At 41.9% G+C, this 11,373-nt stretch overlaps 1 protein-coding gene and 1 long non-coding RNA gene across 4 annotated transcripts in view; one reads left to right on the top strand and one right to left on the bottom strand.

Moving 5' to 3' along the window:
* The window catches only part of LOC108363341 (glutamine--fructose-6-phosphate aminotransferase [isomerizing] 2-like), a 130,160-nt gene that overhangs the window by 50,947 nt on the left and 67,840 nt on the right, over positions 1-11,373 (bottom strand). The gene's annotated exons all lie outside the window — the stretch shown is intronic.
* Positions 1-11,373, top strand: part of LOC108363343 (uncharacterized) — an 18,112-nt gene that overhangs the window by 4,565 nt on the left and 2,174 nt on the right. The window contains exon 2 of the long non-coding RNA XR_001847608.1: positions 430-436. This is a non-coding gene — a long non-coding RNA (uncharacterized LOC108363343). The remainder of the gene's footprint in view (positions 1-429; positions 437-11,373) is intronic.

Here is an 11,373-nt window from a genome sequence, read left to right as displayed (position 1 = left end):
ACGTAGTGGCGTATAGGCAACTCGTTTTAGTGCTGTCAAAAGCGGCTTTAAAGTCGACAAATAGGTGGTGAGTGTCGATCCTTTTCTCGCGGGTCTTTTCCAAGATTTGGCGTATTGTCAATACCTGGTCTATGGTGGATTTGCCAGGTCTAAAGCCACACTGATAAGGCTTAATCAGTTCATTGACGGTGGGCTTCAGTCTTTCACCTTTGAATATCTCAGCTGGCAGGCTGTCAGCTCCAGCGGCTTTGTTGTTTTTCAGCCGCGTTATTGCTATACGTACCTCGTCATAGTCAGGCGGAGGAACTTCGACTCCGTCATCGTCGGCTGCGGGCTCGGCTTCTTCTTCTCCACAACTTTCCGTGCTGGTACCATTTAGTAGGGCGGAAAAGTGTTCCCTCCATAATTTAGGTATGCTCTGGATATCAGTTACTAGGTCGCCATTATTGTTCTTACAGGAGTGCGCCCCGGTCTTAAAACCTTCCGTAAGTCAACTAACTCTCTGGTAAAATTTTCTGGCATTCCTCCTATCGGCCAGCATCTCAAGCTCTTCGCACTCACGTATTTCGGCCTCTCTTCTTATTGCGGCAAATACGTCTTGCTTCCCTCTTCATATCCCTATAGCGGTCCCACATAGCGCGCGTTGCGCCCGATCGCAGCGTGGCCCTGTAGGCGGCATCTTTTTTCTCTGCAGCTTCCTGACACTCCTCATCGTACCAGTTGTTCTTTCGGGCTCGCTGAAATCTGACTACTTCTTCGGCGGCGGTACTTAATGAGCGGGAAATGTGGTTCCACTGCTCGCATATGTCGGTTTGTTGAAGAGTGCTCTCTGAGAGCAGGTGTGAGAGTCGAGTAGCGAAATCGCTGGCTGTCTGTTGTGATTGCAGCTTTTCGACGTTAAGCTTTCCTTGCATATTTCGGCGCACATTTTTTGCTGCACAGAGGCGGGTGCGTATCTTGGCTGCAACAAGATATTGGTCAGAGTCGATGTTTGGGCCTCGGAGTGTACGTACGTCTAAAACACTGGAAGCGTGCCTTCCGTCTTTCACCACATGATCGATTTGGTTTCTCGTTTTTCGATCCGGAGACAGCCACGTAGCTTGATGGACTTTTTATGCTTGAACCTAGTACTGCATACTACCATGTTTCGGGCTCCGGCGAAGATCAGCCTCAATCCGTTGTCGGACGTTTCGTCGAGGAGGCTGAATTTTCCGGCGGTGGTTCCAAAGATCCCTTCCTTGCCCACCCTGGCATTGAAGTCGCCAAGCACGATTTTGATGTCATGACGGGGGCAGCGCTCGTACGTGCGCTCCAAGCGCTCATAGAAGAGATATTTGGATGCCTCATCTTTCTCTTCCGCCGGGGCATGGGCGCAGATGAGCGAGATGTTGAAGAATATCGCTTTGATGCGGATTGTAGCTAGACGCTCGTCCACCGGGGTGAACGACAGTACTCGGCGACGGAGTCTCTCTCCCACCACAAATCCAACTCCGAATTTGCGCTCCTCTACATGGCAGCTGTAGTAGACGTCGCAAGGCCCCAGACATTGGTTGCCTTGCCCCGTCCAACGCATTTCTTTGATGGCGGTGATGTCAGCTTTTGTCCTTACGAGGACATCAACCAGCCGGGCAGAGGCACCTTCCCCATTAAGGGTCCAAGAAGAGAGAGGCCGAAATACGTGAGTGCGAAGAGCTTGAAATGCTGGCCGACAGGAGGAATGCCAGAAAATTTTACCAGAGAGTTAGTTGACTTACGGAAGGTTTTAAGACCGGGGCGCACTCCTGTAAGAACAATAATNGCGGAAGAGAAAGATGAGGCATCCAAATATCTCTTCTATGAGCGCTTGGAGCGCACGTACGAGCGCTGCCCCCGTCATGATATCAAAATCGTGCTTGGCGACTTCAATGCCAGGGTGGGCAAAGAAGGGATCTTTGGAACCACCGTCGGAAAATTCAGCCTCCACGACGAAACGTCCGACAACGGATTGAGGCTGATCGACTTCGCCGGGGCCCGAAACATGGTAGTATGCAGTACTAGGTTCAAGCATAAAAAGATCCATCAAGCTACCTGGCTGTCTCCGGATCGAAAAACGAGAAACCAAATCGATCATGTTGTGATAGACGGAAGGCACGCTTCCAGTGTTTTAGACGTACGCACACTCCGAGGCCCAAACATCGACTCGGACCACTATCTTGTTGCAGCCAAGATACGCACCCGCCTATGTGCAGCAAAAAATGTGCGCCCAAATATGCAAGGAAAGCTTAACGTCGAAAAGCTGCAATCACAACAGACAGCCAGCGCTTTCGCTACTCGACTCTCACACCTGCTCTCAGAGAGCACTCTTCAACAAACCGACATATGCGAGCAGTGGAACCACATTTCCCGCTCATTAAGTACCGCCGCCGAAGAAGTAGTCGGATTTCAGCGAGCCCGAAAGAACAACTGGTACGATGAGGAGTGTCAGGAAGCTGCAGAGAAAAAAGATGCCGCCTACAGGGCCACGCTGCGATCGGGCGCAACGCGCGCTATGTGGGACCGCTATAGGGATCTGAAGAGGGAAGCGAGACGTATTTGCCGCAACAAGAAGAGAGAGTCCGAAATACGTGAGTGCGAAGAGCTTGAAATGCTGGCCGACAGGAGGAATGCCCGAAAATTTTACCAGAGAGTTAGGCGACTTACGGAAGGTTTAAAGACCGGGGCGCACTCCTGTAAGAACAATAATGGCGACCTAGTAACTGATGTCCAGAGCGTACTTAAATTATGGAGGGAACACTTTTCCGCCCTACTAAATGGTACCAGCACGGAAAGTTGTGGAGAAGAAGAAGCCGAGCCCGCAGCCGACGATGACGGAGTCGAAGTTCCTCCGCCTGACTATGANCTTTGGAACCACCGTCGGAAAATTCAGCCTCCACGTCGACGAAACGTCCGACAACGGATTGAGGCTGATCTTCGCCGGAGCCCGAAACATGGTAGTATGCAGTACTAGGTTCAAGCATAAAAAGATCCATCAAGCTACCTGGCTGTCTCCGGATCGAAAAACGAGAAACCAAATCGATCATGTTGTGATAGACGGAAGGCACGCTTCCAGTGTTTTAGACGTACGCACACTCCGAGGCCCAAACATCGACTCGGACCACTATCTTGTTGCAGCCAAGATACGCACCCGCCTATGTGCAGCAAAAAATGTGCGCCCAAATATGCAAGGAAAGCTTAACGTCGAAAAGCTGCAATCACAACAGACAGCCAGCGCTTTCGCTACTCGACTCTCACACCTGCTCTCAGAGAGCACTCTTCAACAAACCGACATATGCGAGCAGTGGAACCACATTTCCCGCTCATTAAGTACCGCCGCCGAAGAAGTAGTCGGATTTCAGCGAGCCCGAAAGAACAACTGGTACGATGAGGAGTGTCAGGAAGCTGCAGAGAAAAAAGATGCCGCCTACAGGGCCACGCTGCGATCGGGCGCAACGCGCGCTATGTGGGACCGCTATAGGGATCTGAAGAGGGAAGCGAGACGTATTTGCCGCAACAAGAAGAGAGAGGCAGAAATACGTGAGTGCGAAGAGCTTGAAATGCTGGCCGACAGGAGGAATGCCCGAAAATTTTACCAGAGAGTTAGGCGACTTACGGAAGGTTTAAAGACCGGGGCGCACTCCTGTAAGAACAATAATGGCGACCTAGTAACTGATGTCCAGAGCGTACTTAAATTATGGAGGGAACACTTTTCCGCCCTACTAAATGGTAGCAGCACGGAAAGTTGTGGAGAAGAAGAACCCGAGCCCGCAGTCGATGATGACGGAGTCGACGTTCCACCGCCTGACTATGACGAGGTACGTATAGCAATAACGCGGCTGAAAAACAACAAAGCCGCTGGAGCTGACAGCCTGCCAGCTGAGCTATTCAAGTACGGCGGCGAGGAGTTGATAAGGTGCATGCATCAACTCTTGTGCAGAATATGGTCAGATGAACGCATGCCCGACGACTGGAATTTAAGTGTGCTCTGCCCAATCCACAAGAAAGGTGACCCCGCCATTCGCGCCAACTACCGCGGGATCAGCCTTCTAAGCATAGGTTACAAGGTCTTATCGAGCGTATTAGGTGAAAGACTGAAGCCCACCGTCAATGAACTGATTAAGCCTTATCAGTGTGGCTTTAGACCTGGCAAATCCACCATAGACCAGGTATTCACAATACGCCAAATCTTGGAAAAGACCCGCGAGAAAAGGATCGACACTCACCACCTATTTGTCGACTTTAAAGCCGCTTTTGACAGCACTAAAAGGAGTTGCCTATACGCCGCTATGTCTGAATTTGGCATCCCCTCAAAACTCATACGGCTGTGTAAAATGACGTTGAGCAATACCACCAGCTTCGTCAGAATTGGAAAATACCTCTCCGAGCCGTTCGTCACAGAACGGGGTTTCAGACAGAGCGACTCCCTTTCATGTGACTTCTGTAATCTGATGTTGGAGAAGAGAATAAGAGCTGTAGAACTGAACCGCTCAGGAACAATTTACTAGAAGAGCGTGCAGTTGCTGGCTTATGCCGATGACATCGACATCATCGGTAACAAAAACCGCGAAGTCTGTTCTGCCTTTTCCAAGTTGGATAGGGAAGCAAAGCGCATGGGTCTGGTGGTAAACGAGGACAAGACGAAGTATCTCCTGTCATCAAACAAACAGTCAGCACATTCGCGCCTTGGCACCCACGTCACTGTTGACAGTTACAATTTCGAGAAAGTAGAGAATTTCGTTTACTTGGGAACCAGCATTAACACCGATAATAATGTCAGCATTGAAATCCAACGTAGAATCACTCTTGCCAACAAGTGCTACTTTGGACTGAGTAGGCAATTCAGGAGTAAAGTCCTCTCTCGACGTACGAAAACCCCGCTCTATAAGTCACTCATCATGCCCGTGCTGGTATATGGCGCAGAAGCATGGACAATGACAACATCCGATGAGGCGGCTCTTGGGGTGTTTGAGAGAAAGATTTTGCGGAAGATTTACGGTCCTTTACGCGTTGGCGACGGCGAGTACCGCAGACGATGGAACGATGAGCTGTATGAGCTTTACAACGATATAGACACAGTACAGCGAATTCAAATACAGCGGCTCCGCTGGCTTGGTCATGTCGTTCGAATGGACACCGACGCTCCAGCTCTGAAAGTATTCAACTCGGAACCCGCTGGTGGTAGCAGAGGAAGAGGGAAGCTCCCACTGCGATGGAAAGATCAGGTGGAGAAGGACTTGGCTTCACTTGGCGTTTCCAATTGGCGTCAGTTGGCACAGAGGAGAAACGACTGGCGTGCTTTGCTGACCTCGGCCAAAATCGCTTAGGCGGTTACAGCGCCAAAAAGAAAAGAAAAAGATATGTATATATGTATTTGGATTTACAGGTTACCTTTGATTTGACTCATAAACACAATGGCTGGAACACGTCCTCTTGGATTCACTCTCGGAGTTTGGTACAAATTGGTAGAACGGTTACCGAGATACATATATGTGATCATAAGTGGGCGGTGCCACGCCCATTTTCCAAAATTTTGTCATTGACGTATTTCTTGGTAAAGAATTGTTGTAAGCATCAATTTTGAATAACTGTTCTTTAATATTTACTGATTTATCAAAGATTTCGTATTTCTCTAAATTACCATTACCGTGCCAAGTTTGGAAGAAATTGATGCAGCTTACCAAGCCATACACATGTAACCATAAGTGGGCGTGGCTACGCCCATTTTCCATAAATTTATGATATTCTTATTTTTCGTCTAATTATTATTGTAAATATCATTTTTGAGGGAATAATCTTCAGAAGTTACTAAAATATCGCAGTTTTCGTATCTCTGAAAATTACCGTTATATGGGAGGAAGGCGTGGTTATTGTCCGATTTTCAATACCGTCCCTCCTACGCCTGACAGAAGTGCACGTACCAAGTTTCGTTAAGATATCTCAATTTTTACTCGAGTTATCGTGTGCACAGACGGACGGACGGACGGACGGACAGACAGTCACCGCTTAATCGATTTCTCTTTTCATNCAGTCACCGCTTAATCGATTTCTGTTTTGATTCTGATCACTTATGTATACATTTGTCTATATCTATCTCGATTCGTTTTGCCTGTTACAAACAACCGTTATGTGAACAAAGTTATAATACCCTTGTGCTCAAGTGCGCTCGGCTATAAAAATGGTAGATAATGAGGACCACTAAAAATTTTAAGGACCCTATGACTCTTAAAGCACTTTATATCGCTCTGCAAAGCACTCTTACATAGGTATAAAACGATACTAGTAAATACAAGTACATACTCGATACTTTTCGTCCGATGCTAAGTAATTTTGGTATCGATACTTCTGAACCGAGTACTGAGTAGGTATCGGAAGGAAGTACTTATATCGAAACCCGATTCAGTGAAAATTTTATTTCCGGACTTTTTTAATCTAATTATTATTGTGAATATCTAAAAATTTTGGCAGTTTAGTTGCCAATCAAAAGTTCCTACAAAGAAAGACCTATAATCATCTCATTAACATATCGCTAGCTTGAAGTGAAAAGTTGCTAAGTCCACTTTTTGTGAAAACTCATATTTGGATATAGCAAGCAAGGTAAATTAAAAACGCAACGCCTTCAAGTTTATATTCAATTAAAGGCAAATTTACTAAGTCCAAAAGAGGCAAAGAGAAAACGATAAGCTCACAAAAAATTCTAAATCTTTTAATTTGCAACGGAGCCTTCTGCAAAATTTTTGAAGGAAATGTTTTGAAAAATTTTTTTTCCTCCCCTTTAAATTTTCTACAAATGGACTTAGCAGCTTTACACTCTAAAAATTATCAACATGATTACTTCTTTCATAAATATACCATTGTTACTTTGCAAAACAGCTGTTGAACAGTGTTATAATACAGATGACTTTTAATTTTTTTTTAATTAATTCATTTGTATGAAATAAATAATAAAATAATTGTTTTTGATCTCAATCGCTTTCTCTTTGTATAAAATAAATAATAAGTATAACAAATAAAATACGTACATACATACAAACGAAGACAATTCTGTTAAAAAAATTCTGGGGACTTTCTTCTGGCAGCATTGTCTGCCCAGATATATCTGATCCATTTCATATTCAGGAATCTATTACTAATCTCAGAAATCCTAAAATGTTCTTCGAAGGTTCGCATAAGACGCTATACTCGTAAAACGAACCGATAGCGAGAGTTATTCGCCTTTGTAACAAACACTCTGCGCTTATAAACCACAACGATAGCCTTTATTGTTTTAAATTAAGTTTATTCAAACTGTTTAACTAATCTAAATTTAATCATAGTCTGTAAGAAATTCTGTTTCAAAGACTGAAATAAATAAATAAATAAATGTTGCCAAGATATATGACCCTCCTGGCTGGCTCGCACCTATTGTTGCATCAGCGCTTTCTTATGGGGCGGTAACATATCTCCGCGTCATTGCTGCCGACGAATCAGTGAAGGTGTCAATATTAACGGCCAAAACCAAGGTTTCTCTGCTGAATAAAATAACCATACCTTGTCTAGAGTTAAATGGGGTATCGTTGGCTGAGAAGCTTGTTCATAAATTGCAGGAGTCTGTTAACCACCTGTCAATGCAAACCTTCTTTTGTTCTGACTCAACAACGGCCGTTGCTGGATTCGCTCAAATTCGGTAATACATAAACAATACATCGCAAAGCGGGTAAAACAAATTCAACAACTATCCCGCAGAGACCGATGGAGATATGTACCAACGAAGCTAAATCCCTACGTTGTTGATTCCCGGGGTATATCACCTTCTAAGTGGTTCACACTGGAAACTTGGTTGATGGGACCGAGCTGGCTTTACCAAGGTGAGCAGCAGTGGCCGATTTAACCCGAAAAACAAAATCCCGTTCCCGAGGAGAAACCAAAACCAAACGTATTAATTTTCTAACGAAATTTCGTCCCTACTTAAAGCAGAACGGATACATAAACTTAACTTACTTCCATGATCAACGAGAGAAAATCCTGCATGTCAATGGGCGGCTAAAGAACTAATTTGTATCGTCCCTACTTAAAGCAGAACGGATATATAAACTTAACTTAATTCCATGATAAACGAGATAAAATCCTGCATGTCAATGGGCGGCTAATTAACTAATTTTTATCGTTCCAGGCCAATTCTAGCTCATGCGCATGAGAGTATCCTGCATGGCGGAACACAAGACGCTTAATCACATACGACAACGATATTGGATTATTGGTGCTCGCCCCGCTATTAAAAGACTTATTCAAAACTGCATCCGGTGCTTTCGACAGCAACCTAGACCAACGAACCGACTTATGGGTAGCTTGCCGGAGCACCGCTTTACACCAGTGCCCGCCAAACACTTTCCTGGGAAACGAACTATATTCTGCCTTTCACATGTTCACAATCGGCTTCTTACACGTACACAATCCGAACGTCAACAGAAAGAGTAGAAGAGCAACAAATTTTATTTAGTTGCATGAAAACAATAGGCGAGGCAGGTTGGTGACGCATTATTGTTCAATAAAGTAGGTACACTGAGCACAATGAATGAATATCATTCAAAAATTTTATAACAAAATTTTTCGTACATACACCCCTAGAAATAGGTATGTATATGGTACCAAGTCGTGCTTTTTCTTCATATTAAAAGAACTTTGTGAATTATGTATTTTTTTTTTTAATACCAGACTAGTCCTCAATTAAAATATACAATATGTTTTGTTATTTATCTTTTGATTTAATCGTTATATTAAATTGTTCTTAAATGTCAAGTTTTACCTAATTTTAAAATAAATATATATTAGATATATATATTATTATTTTTATTTTATTTCTACTTGAAATCAACGAAATTTTCTTTTAATATTCAGAGTGCTCGAAGCACGTCATCTTTTTTGCTAAGAAATCCACACTTAAATTATAAAAAAATAATAATAATTTTGTACAACGCATAAAAAATTTAACCAACTTTTTCCTTTCTTAGGGCCGTTAACTTTCATCATATGTTTCTATGTGGTTTAGATCTAAAAAATAGAGCACAATGAAAAAACGGCAAAAAAACATACCAAAGTTTTTATAATAAGTAATACAACACAGAAATTTTTTTCCGTGCATTACTACTAATGCATGAATAGAGAAATCGATTAAGCCTTGTCTGCCTGTCCGTCCGTCTGTCCGTCCGTCCGTGTACACGATAACTAGAGCAAAAACTGAGATATCTCAACGAAATATGGTATGTAGGTTTTCGTTAACCCAAGGTAGGTTGGTATTGAAAATGGTCGAAATCGGACTGCAACCACGCCTACTTCCCATATAACGGTAATTTCCAGAAATACGAAAACTGCGATATTTTAGTAACTACTGAAGATAATTCACTCAAAATTGATATTTACAATAATTTTCAGACGAAAAATAATAATATTATAAATTTTGGAAAATGGGCATAGCCACGCCCACTTATGGTTACATATCTTTGTAACCGCTGCACCAATTTCTTCCAAACTTGACACAGTTATTGGCCTTGGTACAGCATACTAAATGGCAAAAAAATTAAAAAATCGGGCAATAACCACGCCCACATCCCATATAACGGTAATTTAGAGAAATACAAAATCTTCGATAAATCAGTAAATATTAAAGATAATTTATTCAAAATTGATGCTTGCAACAATTCTGTACCAAGAATCCCACTTATGATCACATATATGTATATCGGTAACCGTTCTACCAATTTGTACCAAACTCGGTGTGGTTATTGTGCTTGCCACATGNGTTGAAAATTATTGAAATCGGACTAAAATTACGGCCGCTTTTCATATAACGGTCAATTTCAGAAATGCTTGAAACTTCAATGTTTCGAAATTTGAGGACGCTAATTTACTCAAAACTGATACACCCCGGCTTACCATGTAGCGGTAGCTTTCGGAAAGGTGAAAAAACATATATTTAATACTTGCGCCGGGTATTTAATGTTCGGCTCCACCCGAACTTAGACTTTCTTACTAGTTTACTATAGAACGCACGAATTACTTCAATTTTTCACTTGAAAGTACACAATACGTTTGCAATTGTTTCTAAACACAAAGTTTGTTTACGTATTGCCATAAACGGCAAAGTCGGCAAAACCAAAGTAGCGGCTTCGGGAATGCGCCACCTTCAGTTCATTACACCATGCAGTTCATACTATCTACCACGATGCAGCGAACAAAGGTTGCGCCGTCAGACATACCGCTACTTTGGTTTTGTCGATTTTGACAATTCTGGACTACAAGTAAACGACGCCGCAGAAACTTTAAATACACTGAAATTCACTAATATTTGAACAAAATTCACTTTTTTTCAAATTTTTCTAATTAATTCTTATTGTAAATTATATATTTTTACAATTTAGCACAATTAAAACACGTTTACTGTCGAAAATTGAATATTAGGAAAATCTGCTCTTCTCACATTTTCTTTTCACATCGAATTCGGATTTGTTTACTTGTGGTACACAAATGTCATCGCCGCCAGAATGGCGCAATCTTATATTCCATCATTCTTGACTTCTTTGAAATTCATTGCTGTAGTAATTTTTTGTTGTATGTGCAACCCTTCTAATGTCACCTTCTTCTCGCTCTGTTCTCCACGTCGAAAACCTTTGCATCAGGGATGGAATTTCAAAATTTCAAAATTAGCTTAATGACTTTCAAAAATAGTGCCGAAAAGAAGATAAAGGTGTCACAAAATTAAAATTGATTTTTCTAAGGTATTTTAAGAACAATATATTTTTAGAAGTAGTATTTTTGAAATACTCTGAAGTAGTATAATAATTATTAATTAACTAAATTATTACAGTAAATCTCTTTGATGAAGGATTCACTTAGACATATGTACACTCTAAAAATTTCATGTAAAACTATTACTAAAAAGTGTTTCAACCAGAATCTTTGTAAATATAAGCCTAAGATGCTCAAGATTTGATTTTTAAACAGGAAGTGTTTAAAATATACACATAAATATGGGCATGAAATGATTAAAATTGCAAACATATTGAACTTAAAAAGATATATTCTACTACACTGGACCACAAATTTCAACTTTTTCTCTTTACCAGAAACACCGTTATGAAATTCTTATGTAAAATCACCCCCTGATTCCGAAAATCAAGGTTATTTTTAATTCTATGGTACCGTTTTTGAGATATTTGCAATTTACCGTTTTTGCAAAAAAAAAAAAATTGGGTCCACTTTATCATATATATCTCAAGAACGAATTAAGCAATTCCAAAACGGTTTGAAGCTTTTAAAAGGTAATAAAATTTTCTATAAACTGTGCATACAACACTTTTTGCTAGGCCCTGTAGATTCAAAGAT

The sequence above is a fragment of the Rhagoletis zephyria genome, unplaced genomic scaffold, assembly GCF_001687245.7.
Source record: "Rhagoletis zephyria isolate East Lansing unplaced genomic scaffold, Rhagoletis_zephyria_1.1 Rzeph_scaffold_01250, whole genome shotgun sequence".
Lineage (NCBI taxonomy): Eukaryota > Metazoa > Arthropoda > Insecta > Diptera > Tephritidae > Rhagoletis > Rhagoletis zephyria.
The sequence above is the reverse complement of the archived record's forward strand: the minus strand, read 5'-3'. Positions and strand labels throughout refer to the sequence as shown.